The sequence below is a fragment of the Magallana gigas genome, chromosome 4 (assembly GCF_963853765.1).
Source record: "Magallana gigas chromosome 4, xbMagGiga1.1, whole genome shotgun sequence".
Taxonomy (NCBI): Eukaryota; Metazoa; Mollusca; class Bivalvia; order Ostreida; family Ostreidae; genus Magallana; species Magallana gigas.
This window is the reverse complement of record NC_088856.1, coordinates 45,055,562-45,067,279: the sequence shown is the minus strand read 5'-3', so window position 1 is coordinate 45,067,279 and position 11,718 is coordinate 45,055,562. Positions and strand designations below refer to the sequence as shown.

Below are 11,718 nucleotides of genomic sequence, written 5' to 3'. Positions count from 1 at the left end.
CAAAAATATTGACATGCTTTATTATTGATTGCAATAGATATTAACAATGTCTATAAATAATTGCATATACACCGTCAAATCACTCCTGCTCACATGTATATATTTATTATATCATTATTATACCCGCACTTTCTAAAGAAAGTTCGGGTATATTGTTGTTACTCTGTTCCGTCCGTCCGTCCGTCCGTCCGTCTGTCACGTTTTACTTTCTCAAACTGCTCTAACATCTTATAAACCAGCAATCTGAACTCTTAGAGTTTGATTTGGGGTGTCATGTTGTTTTGTAAAAAGGTTTTAAAAATTCTCTGGTAGTCCTGGGGGTCAAATAATTGATAAAAAATGACGTTTTTTCACAAAAAACCTTCTTCCTCGAACTCCTCCTACATTTTCAAAAGTAGACAAATCATCTCTTGGAATATGTTTTAGGGTATCCTATAGATGCGCAATAAGGTTTCGGAATTTTCAATTTTGTCCTGGGGGTCAATAAATTGCTGAAAAATGACGTGTTTTTTTTTTTTACAAAAAAACTGGTTTCAAAAACGTCATTTTCTTTTTGCAGTAGCCAAATGATCTTCTAGAATATGATTGGGGGTGTCATATTGAAGTGTGATCAGGTTCGAGAATTTTTTTTTTATTAAGGGGATCAGTGGGCAACAAAAAATGACGTTTTTTTTGCAAAAAAAGTATGGTTCCCAGAACTCCTCTCACAACTTTTGGGGTAGCTACGTCATCTCTTGGGATATATTTGGGGCTGTCCTAAAGATGTGCAATAAGATTTTTAAAAATCTAAATTTCATCCAGGGAGTCAAATAGTAGCAGAAAATTGACGTTTATCACTCAAAAAAACCCCATAGATCCCAGAACTCCTCTTATGATTTAATGGATAGACACATCATATCTTGGGATATGATAGGGACTGTTCTATAGATGTGCAGTAAGGTTTTAAAAATTTAAATTTCATCCAGGGAGTCAAAAAGTAGCAGAAAATTGACGTTTATCACTTCAAAAAAACATAGATCCTAGAACTCCTTTTATATTTTAATGGATAGACACATCATATCTTGGGATATGATAGGAACTGTTCCATAGATCAACGTTGATGTGCATTACAGTTTTGAAAAAATAAAATTTAACCCTGAGGCCCATTACCTACATATCTTTTGATGCCCTTTAAGGATCAAGAATATATATGGTTAAGGGGTGGGGATCTCAACCGTTTTCGAGATATTTTGTGTACTTCCTGTTCAAGGGGGGTCATGACCACCCCCGGGGCCCATGACCTTCATACCGTTTGATGCCCCTTGACACAAGGAACAAGAATATATATGGTTTAAGGGTGGGGATCTCAACTGTTTTGAAGATATTAAGGGACTTGCTGTTTGAGGGGGTCAGGACCACCCACAGGGCCCATGACCTACGTAACATTTGATGCCCCTTGACATCAGAAACATGAATATATATGGTCTAGGGGTCATGATTATAACAGTTTCTGAGATATGTGGTAGTTTCAAATTCCTGGGGGGTGGGGATGACCCCAGGGGTCAGATCTAATAAACCCTATATATTGCCAGTAACAGTCAATATATGATTATGAAAACCCTATATTCTTATCTTTGTCCGTTTTCAAGTTACCATTTAAAATAGAGTCTACGATTCTTCCTACAAGGTTCAATGTTAGACCCCACACCCTTTTGACACCCGTTAGGGTCATGACTTACATGCCATAATGATCTGATGTGCCATGACCTAAGGAGGAATAATATCTTTGGATTAAGGTGGGGATATCAGTGGTTTTTATGATATTTGATAATTTTAGGAAGAGCAATTGGGATCACCTACATACCATCTGAAATGCCTTGAACAAAGAAACAATAATATATATATAATATGTACATGATATATGATTCAATTTAAGAACCCAGATATACCCAGATATAGATCAATCATCTATGTTTTGTAATACTTCCTATGTATATATACATGTATCAGTTTGTGTTTTGTTCTATACTATTCATGTTCATGACTGTAGTATGGCTTTGTCTTATTCTAAATTACATTAAAAAATTGTCAAATATATGACTTGGAACCCCCAACCCCAAACAAACTCAAATATAAAGCGGCCCTTCCCCCCTTAATTGTCGAATGATCTATTAAATCAAAATATAATTTGGGTGTCTAAAAACTTTTATAAACTGGTAAAAAAATTTATTCAAAAAAAAATTGCATTACACCTTGCATAATTGACAAATGATCTATTGAGATATGATCAGAGGTCTTATTTCTACCTTGGGATCAATAATTAGTATTCATTAACAGTTAAAATTAATAACAATAAATGATTCAAATTATAAATGTTTATACTCCACATTCACCCCCCCCCCCCCCAAATCTAACCTGGTTCTTAAGATTCAGTCTTCCTAATACATTCTTACGTGTGTGCAGTAGCAAATTTTAAATCATTTCTTGATTGCTTTTCCTCTCCTGATGCACATTAACATTTTGAAATTGCTTTATTCAGTTTTTAAGATTTATAAACAAAATGTATTATGCATGTGTATTCACCTTTTTGGGGCAATTTTAAAGTCTCCTAAACAAAGCAGTGACATCATTAGGCTAGGAATTACCCACATGGATCAAACACTACTGTAACATATGAATATCAAGATAAAATACTTTATTGGGAGTTGATTTTAATCAACTCTCCTATATGCACTTACTCGGGCAAAGCGAGTTAAAGACAACACCCGGGGGTCATTAATGTACTTTACACCATTTGATGCATCATAATGACATTAGAAGATATTTTGTATTTTCCTGTTTCGTGGGGTCAGAACAGCTAGTCCCATAAGGTCATGACCTACATTGTATTTGATGCATTATAATACATTAAGAAAGAAATGCTCCTTCCTTCCTATTATAACTCATATAAAAATGATAATTAAGTGTCTAGTACACTTACTTACATGTAATACACAAATTTAATAAGAAATTGTTTATACAGGGTCAAGATGGGGTCAACTCAATAGTGCAAGTCTGACAAATGAAAAAAAATGACATTTGCAACTAAAATGACAGAAACTTTACAAATGCGATAGGATAGGTAACGACGATAAGCTTATTTAAATATTAAAAGATGATGATACAGTATGCTGTCAAAGGGAGATCACATTTAGAAGGTGAAAGTAGAACTTATGTATGCTGGCATATCATTATATTGTGCTACTGCTACTACATGTATTATGCTAACCTATATTGGTCAGCATCATAATGATAATCCAATTAAAACACAATAATGAATTCCTTTAGCTGATCTTAACTAATCCTTTTCTGCATATGAAAAACACAGACATGATATATATATACACGCGAACCCATCTAATCGAAGAGCTGGGTAAAACTAGTACCCGCTAATGATACCTGCAGACCTGTGTTGTGTACGTAACTTCAGACAAAGATCAGTTATTTGTAACATGCATGTATTTTTATGACCTATTATTTAAATTCACTTGCACCATTTTATTAGGTAAATAACAGCTTTAAGGTGATGCAGGACACCTGCATATTGTGATGTATACTTCCTATTGAGATAAATAATAGAGTATATTAAATATTAACCCCCAAATAATGTTACCTAACATTGAAGCGCAGTGGGTTAGAGCGTTTACATGTCTGTAAGAGCACTGGGGTCCAAGGTGTATTTTTGGTAATTTTAAAATTGATATAAATGAATTTTCATGGGGGGGGGGTCTGGACCCCTCACTCCCACCCCTTCTCTAAATCTGTGCACACGATGATGTACATGTACATATGTATGCACACAGAAGCAAATCTAAAACCAGCAACCGCCACGGGGAGGGGGCATAATTTAATTTTTAATTTTGTTTGTGATAATTATATAGACCGTTATACTTTCTATGACATGAAATGTTAAGATTATTGATTAACTGAAAATTCACTGCAAACAGTTCAATCCCAAATTGCACATAAAGTACTGCTCATGTGTATTATCATATGGGAAGGGATCTCATCCTTCAGTTATGAAAATTATAATTTTTAAATGTATTACCGGAGTTTGCATGTGGCCTTCATTTTTAATTAAACTGGTACAAAACAGTGTTATTTAGGGGCAAACACTTGGTGCGGGTATTACTGTCTAATGACAGCATCTAGTATTTATTTTGTATTATTCTTTATTATTGCTTTCAGTAATGAAATAAAATACTTTAACAGAAATATCACTCAAAATAAGAAAACTTAAATGTCAATTTAAAAAACCGATTAAACGGTGGTATAGCGTCCATATTCTTGAATATCTCGACTACCATACACTTAAATATTCATACAGTTTCTTGACAAAAAGTTCCAAAGCAATATGTCATTAAACAATAAAAGAGATGTATATTCTGAGGATTCTTAAAAAATGAAAAAAGCACATACCAGAGACCTCTTCACCTGTCCTACCTGCGTTTACCGCTTGCAAATTATTTTCAAGTGACATGAAAAAATCTAAATACTAATCCCGGTATATGACCAATTGAATCCGCTTTTACTCACTTGAAGCCCCCGACACACCGTACAACCGTTTTGAATCATTTCGTTCAAGTGCCTTGTGATACATTCAAAATTGTTTGTTTACCTGGTTCCGATTTCACCAAAAAACTCTCAAACTTCAGTCTGAGTTTTTCTCAAATATTTGAGGTTTTTTTCTCAAATTTGAGAAAACTCGGTCTCTGCATTACAACAACAAAAATCTTAGTCGTTATTTTTAGTCAATTTGGGAAAAAAGACTTAAGTTGCCTCCATAGCAGACTTGAGTCAAATCTCCAATATAAATTTGTCATAAACACAAATAATACAGTATTATATTGTCTGTAATGTTCATTTCTTAAATCTATTCCACTCAGTTATCAGCGTTTATGAAGTTTTTCATGCAGGTTTGATAAATATTTTGGGATAGTTATCTTTATTGACAAAATGTTTGTGTTAAATGGAATAACTGTGCAGTGATTCTACGTTATAATGATTTTAAGGTAATAATTATCTAATTAATGTGAGGTTTATTTTGTTTGATATATATTGTATTAGCCCATTTTGTTATGTAATCCATATTTAGCATAACATAGTGTAAATTTCATGACTGATTAACATTTTAATTATGACACTTGTTGATTTAATCCGATTTTCCTCTGTTTTAAACATAAGCAGACGATTGTTTTTATTGAGAATAAATAAAAAAAAAAGAAAACATATAGAAGTTATAAGGGCCAACTGGGACAATGAAAATTCTTCACTCCGCTAACTAACAAATTCAACTCATCTGAGAATTGATTTTAAGTTTGTTTTGTGAAACGCATTTTGACTAAAATTTCAGCGGAGTAAATTATCAGGATTTAAAATTAACCTTAGGTAAAAACTTAAGTTTGTAATAATTGTGAAATCGGAGCCTGGAGAGCAGACGTTCATTTGGATAAGAAATATTCTTTATTGCCAATCTTAAGCAAATATTAATTTTATAATATTTGGTTAAAAGTAGAGTTAATTAGTTGCTCTTTTATCATCAGTCTCTTAAAAAAATCCAGCGTTGTAATATGAAGAGTTTTGAGCCATTGTAGGCTATATTTTCTGATATTGTATTATTCCGATATCACACGCCGTATTAGTTTGCTAAGTGTCCAAACCTCAAAGTTTGTATTTTCCCCCAAAAAATTGCACAAAAGATGGCTCAAAATTCCTTATGTGACAAAGTCTGTTAAAAACGAGATTGATGATAAAAGTGCAACTATTTAACTTCACTTTTAACCAAAGGTAAGCTCATCTAACGTCTATGGCCCCGGAACCAGGTTCAGGAAATCAAGGACAGAGATACAGAGCATTGATAGGGACGTGGAAGGACAGAATCAAATTTACCAAACTACATTACAGAAAACATTTGTGGAGATGTGCGTGTTTGTTTCAGGCTGTGAATGGGAAGAATAAATCAGGAAAACATAGACAGCACTAGCTAAACAGGGTTTATTCCTCTAGTAATGGAATATATATTGATATTCTTCGTCACACCGTGGTGTGTAATTGTATGACTAAAGTAGTTTATCTCCTAGGTTAGGACGGTCACTTATTGTCTCTGCTACTTACAGAAAAAAGAGGGATATAGTATTCTCGTTGTTTGTCTTTATATGATAACAATCTTTATGTAGGACAAAGCAACACCAACGCTCGATTAGTTTTCAAGTATATTCAATGATCATTATTGTATTGGTAAACGATTAAGGTTATTCAATTTAATGTACACACTGTTCGGGTAGTGATTCAATGCTGAAATATTGTAAAGTATTCAAATAATACAAATACCTTTCATGTAATTTTAGCATTCATGCACAGGTTAAAGCAATATGAGCTGTATTTTTTTTTTAGAATTTTATTTTGCTGTAAAAACCTGTTAGTATCCTAAGTCTGCATGTAACTTAATTTTTTATGATAAATAAGGCTGGAAAAAATAATTAATTTTTGACAGAAGAAAGATATCTCTTCTAAGGAACATAAAGCAAATAAATTTTTGTACAGGACGACGATAATTCAATTTTGCTCCAATTAAGGATCCTTCACGGCCCTTTTCACAAAAATTTGGCGAAAAGAATTTTAAAAACCATAATATTTTTGTCATTTTAGTAGAAAATAAAATTTTCGTTTAAAAAATTAATCAAGAAAAATTGCAGCTCATATTGCTTTAATTATAACTTATATTGAACTAGCATTGAAGGGTTGTGACTTTCTTGTGCCATTTTCCATTTACACGACAAACACGGTATGTCTTAATTAACGACGGTATACAAATGATAACAAAAGTTTGAAAATTAGAACAAGTAAGTTATTTAAGGAGGCCGACTTAAGTTTGCATTGCGCATGTTTTTGCGCATTCTAATATAATACAGTTGATTTATACTTCTTATGAATTTTTTCGATATCATTTATAAAATTGAACACAATAAACAAAACACAGATAAAAATATTTATATTGTTAAAGGAAATTTTTATTTTTAACACGATTTTTACGTTGTGCGGTAGTGGAGCATTGCCATTGCGCTTTTATGACGTTATGATAAAATGAAGCTTTGTAGGAGTACGTTATAAGAAATAACATAAAAGAAAAAGTAAAAATTTTACGCTGTTGAAATTCTATATACAGAATGATGCTATCCTCGTGGACATTTTCCTCATTTTTGGAATGAATCCATTATATCAATCACCATTCGTGATGATCCAAATATATAGCAAAATTTGGTGCATTTTAATATTTTGAGATGGCCCCCACTAAAAACCAGACGGTAGAATTTTGTGTTTTTTACATATAAGGTAGGAAAAGCTATTTAATACTAATCATATACATGTATAACAATTTGAGAAAAAAGCCATTATAGTATTTTTTTAAAAACTGCTTTGATGTGCAGAAGTGCAGTTTCCTATATATTCCTATAGTAAATGTACCTCTATTTTGAGATGGTCCCTAAAAAGAACCAGACGGTCGATTTTCATGAACTTTCGCAAATAAACTAGAGTTGGTTTTAATTACATATGGTTAAAAAATAAAGAGTTATGCTATTGTAGTTTTTCCGCAAAAAAACCGAAATCGGCCTCCTTAAATACACAATATAAGGCATTGTCTCCTAAAGCATTCCATATATAAATATTCCATGCAAAATGGACACGGTAGCTATTTACAAATGTAAGTAGAATATTTATAACGAGATTGAAGTGTTCTAAAAAAATTTATTTTAATTTACATTTCATAGAACATTACTGGTGTATTTTCCTTCCAAACATCGATTAAAGTGCATATAAATGCAAAACAAAAACAAACCGGTGTTTTCCAAAGACATAATCAATAGGAACCTGATCTGAGTGAGAGAAAATACTAAATGTGAAGTATACTTCACATTTATTTTACGTGTACGAAATATCATTTTGAAAATAAAAATCATTGTGAAAAATAAAATGTTATATTTTATTGGTAATGCATTTCTAAATAAAATGAAATTTTAATTGAATATTTTACTTTCATTTTCAATGTAGATGAAAGAGAAATAACTAAAAATTTTCATTTTTTATCAAGACAAATTTCGTTTTAGTCATACAAGATCATGTCACTGTTAATGTGTACACTTAATAGGTTTATTCGACAATGAAACTCCACATTGATACATTAAAGTTAATTTTTAATTGAAATTATGTTATTTCACTAAGTAATAAACCTTTTTTTTATTGATCATATTTGTTTCGATTTACTCAAACTGGACAACGTCATTTTATCAAGACATCTATTTTAACGTTAAGGTATTCGATTCGTATTCGTAAATTAGAAGTAATACAAAGGAAACAACCATATTATATAAAGATTACAATCGAAGTGTTTCAATATTTATAAAAAAAAATCAAGCCAAAGTTTTATCTTAAATTCTGAGATCTCTTTTCAATTATTCATTAAACAATTCAAATAAATTTTTCTTTACGAAACTTGCTTGAAAATAGTTTGATAATTTATGATTTGCTCTGTTGGTTGGGATGTTATATATAAACAGTTATGATTATTTTTTCATAGATGGCTATGTCTAAAAAGAACAAACCCGACACAGTCCAGCATTTATCGATGTGTGGCAGTGAAGCCTGTAGGAACCACTGCCAATTTTACTGCAATGATTGCCACAAGCCAATGTGTGAACAATACAGAGATGACCATCAGAAGAGTCCAGAAACCAAGAAACACGAATTAGTGCCTTACAGACAACGGAAACTTCATGTTCCTGCAGAAAAATGCAAGCTACACCCAACACGACAAATAAATGTCCTTTGTAAAGATTGCAGTGCGCCTTTATGTTCTAGGTGTACCTTCACGAAAGAACACCTTGGCCATCAATTTGACGACTTGGAAGAAAGGTTAGCTGAAAGGTTTGTATGTTGCCAGACAAAAATATTCAATATCCGAGCGCATTTTCTCTCAATTTCCAAAAGTTAAGTTTAAAACTTGAGGTACAAAAAGATTGCGCCACAGTTAGGAAAAAAATGGATGACATCAGATATTTCAAGAAGGCTGAAGCCGAGTCCCTCAAAAACCTGGTAGATATTGCGATTTCAAAGAAACTAGAAGAAGTAAATACCATGGAAGAGTCCCTTATCACAAAGTTAAAGTTACAAGAAACAACTTATGAGGAATACATTAATTACCTTGAAAATCTTGATACAAAGTTTCACAGCTACCTGTCATTAAGCAATATCATAGATTTAGTTTCTGGGGATTTCGAAAATTTCGAAATCAAGTACATTCCAGAATCAACCAAACCGGTCCTTCCAGAATTTACTTTTGGGCAGTTTTGCGAAGATGATATTAATGAATTATTTGGGGATATAAGTGTTCCAAATATAAAACCTGCTATGAGAAAAATAAAACCCATGGAAAATGCTTCTTCAGAGTTAAAACCAACAGGAAAAGAGCAAAAAAAAGGAGGGAGAGAATCCAAGCAGAAAACAAACACTGTCTCTATCTTCCTCTGTCACCAAGGTCTGGAAGTACAAAGTACCATGGGTTGATGATATATATCATGTATCTCTAGATAAATCAGGTAGACGCCGACTCTGGATCAGCGGTATACATGCTAACCTTGTTAAAACAAAACTAGCTCTGAAGGGGAATCAGCTACGAAGATACAAACCAGTGGTGGATCTGAAGGCTACCACACAGTCACACAAGACGGGGATCTAATCTATACAGACAGAGAGAACGATGTCATCAATAGGTCAACACCCGGTAATACATGTATGATCAGGGGCTTCATTAAAACAGGAGACTGGGGACCACTCAGCATACACTCCTCCCACATCAACGGGGACATACTGGTGGGGATGATCAATGAAATAGGACAATCTAAAGTCACCAGGTACAACAAGACAGTAACAGAAATACAGAACATGTAGAGAGACAATAAAGGACAAAAACTGTACAAGTATCCACACTACATCACAGAAAACATCAATAGTGATATCTGTATATCAGACTATATGATATGCGCTGTTGTGGTAATAGATAAATATAGGACAATACGGGTTCTCCTACACAGCTCAGGGGTCAGAGTTAGATCCCTATGAAATATGCACTGATGTTCTCCGCGGTCACATCATCATATGTGATGCACAGAGTGACACCGTTCATCTCCTCGATCAGGACGGTCAGTTCTTGTCTCTACTACTCACATCACAACAGGGGGTGTGGAATCCCCGTAGTGTGTGTGTGGATGATAAGAACAATCTTTTGGTGGGACAACGCTTTACCAACACAGTGAGAGTGTACAAATATTTACATGGATAATAATATATCTAACTTGTACACGTGTGAATATTCGTGGACAATAGAACACATTTATATATAATAATGCGCATGACGGTACATATATATCTATAGTGACCAACAATCCACATACATCTAACATGTACCAATCTGCAAGTCTGAGGGAAATTATTGAAGAACCGAACAGAACATCGCTCCCAAAACTATTCTCCACCTACTGGAAAATATATTGATATGGATCTGCGCATGTAAAATATGGAACACTGTAAAGATCATGTACTTCAATTGCCAGAGCACCAATCTGACAAGTAAAAAATACGCTGAGTTTATTGTTGGAATTAATTATCAGCTAGTTGTGCATGAATTGGCTTATTTTCATAAACATCTAAGAACCAAATCAGAGAAATTCGTGCATGGGGTTCGAGTTGTGTTTTAGACAAAAGTATTAAAAGTGTATTAAACCTGCAGTATGTAGTCACCGTTATAATTTTGACTTAAAGTCATGTTAACAGTGAACAACTCAAAATGAATATTCAATTGACCTATCAAGAATTTGAAGGAAACAAAAGACATTTTCATCGCTTAGTCGTCCTATTCCGTTAAATTTGTTTCAAACTTTCTGTGATCCTCATATACATGTATGCATGTTTTATCGAAAAATCTTTTTGATATCTTATTTATTTACTTTTTGTTAAGGGTGGAGGCTTCCTTTGATCCCACATTTAGAAAAAAACGTACATATTACTGAAGTTTTCCCATTATGTTTTTTATTGTTTAAATTCTTATATACAATAGAGTGGAATTTTGCTCTAGAAATAAATGATTGTTAATATAAAACTGGCCTTAGTTGTTTTTTTATATCACAGGATTTGATTGTATATTTAGGAAATAAACATTCATCTGATTCAATCAACGCAAAATATCATATGAGCATCACAAATTACCAAAAATAATTTAAAATAATATTACATGTATGTATATAAAAATATAACATCGATTTTCTACGAAATTATCAATAACAGTGTGGAAAAGAACGTACCATGGGATTTTTTTTATAAGCGTACGATTGATAATAATCTGTTTCATAACTAACAAAAAAAAGGTCGTTCCGATGCCGGGAATCGAACCCGGGCCGCCTGGGTGAAAACCAGGAATCCTAACCACTAGACCACATCGGAAGATGAAAATCGTGAGTCAAAGTCTTTTCATATTAATAGTATACTTATATATGTACACATTGTGATCACAAGGAGAGATAACTCAAATACACACATTGCTTTTATAAATCTTCGCTATACCGGGAAAAAATTGTCAGTCATTAGTTTTAGAATAAATTTAAAGTTCAGTTTAAAAGTTCTATTCTTTAGTATATGCGAATAGAAATG

The 11,718-nt window shown here is 32.9% G+C and overlaps 1 non-coding gene across 1 annotated transcript; it reads right to left on the bottom strand.

Moving 5' to 3' along the window:
- Positions 1–11,439: 11,439 nt before the first annotated feature.
- Positions 11,440–11,511, bottom strand: Trnae-uuc (transfer RNA glutamic acid (anticodon UUC)). The gene has a single exon. It is a non-coding gene; the product is annotated as a tRNA-Glu (tRNA).
- Positions 11,512–11,718: the final 207 nt, after the last annotated feature.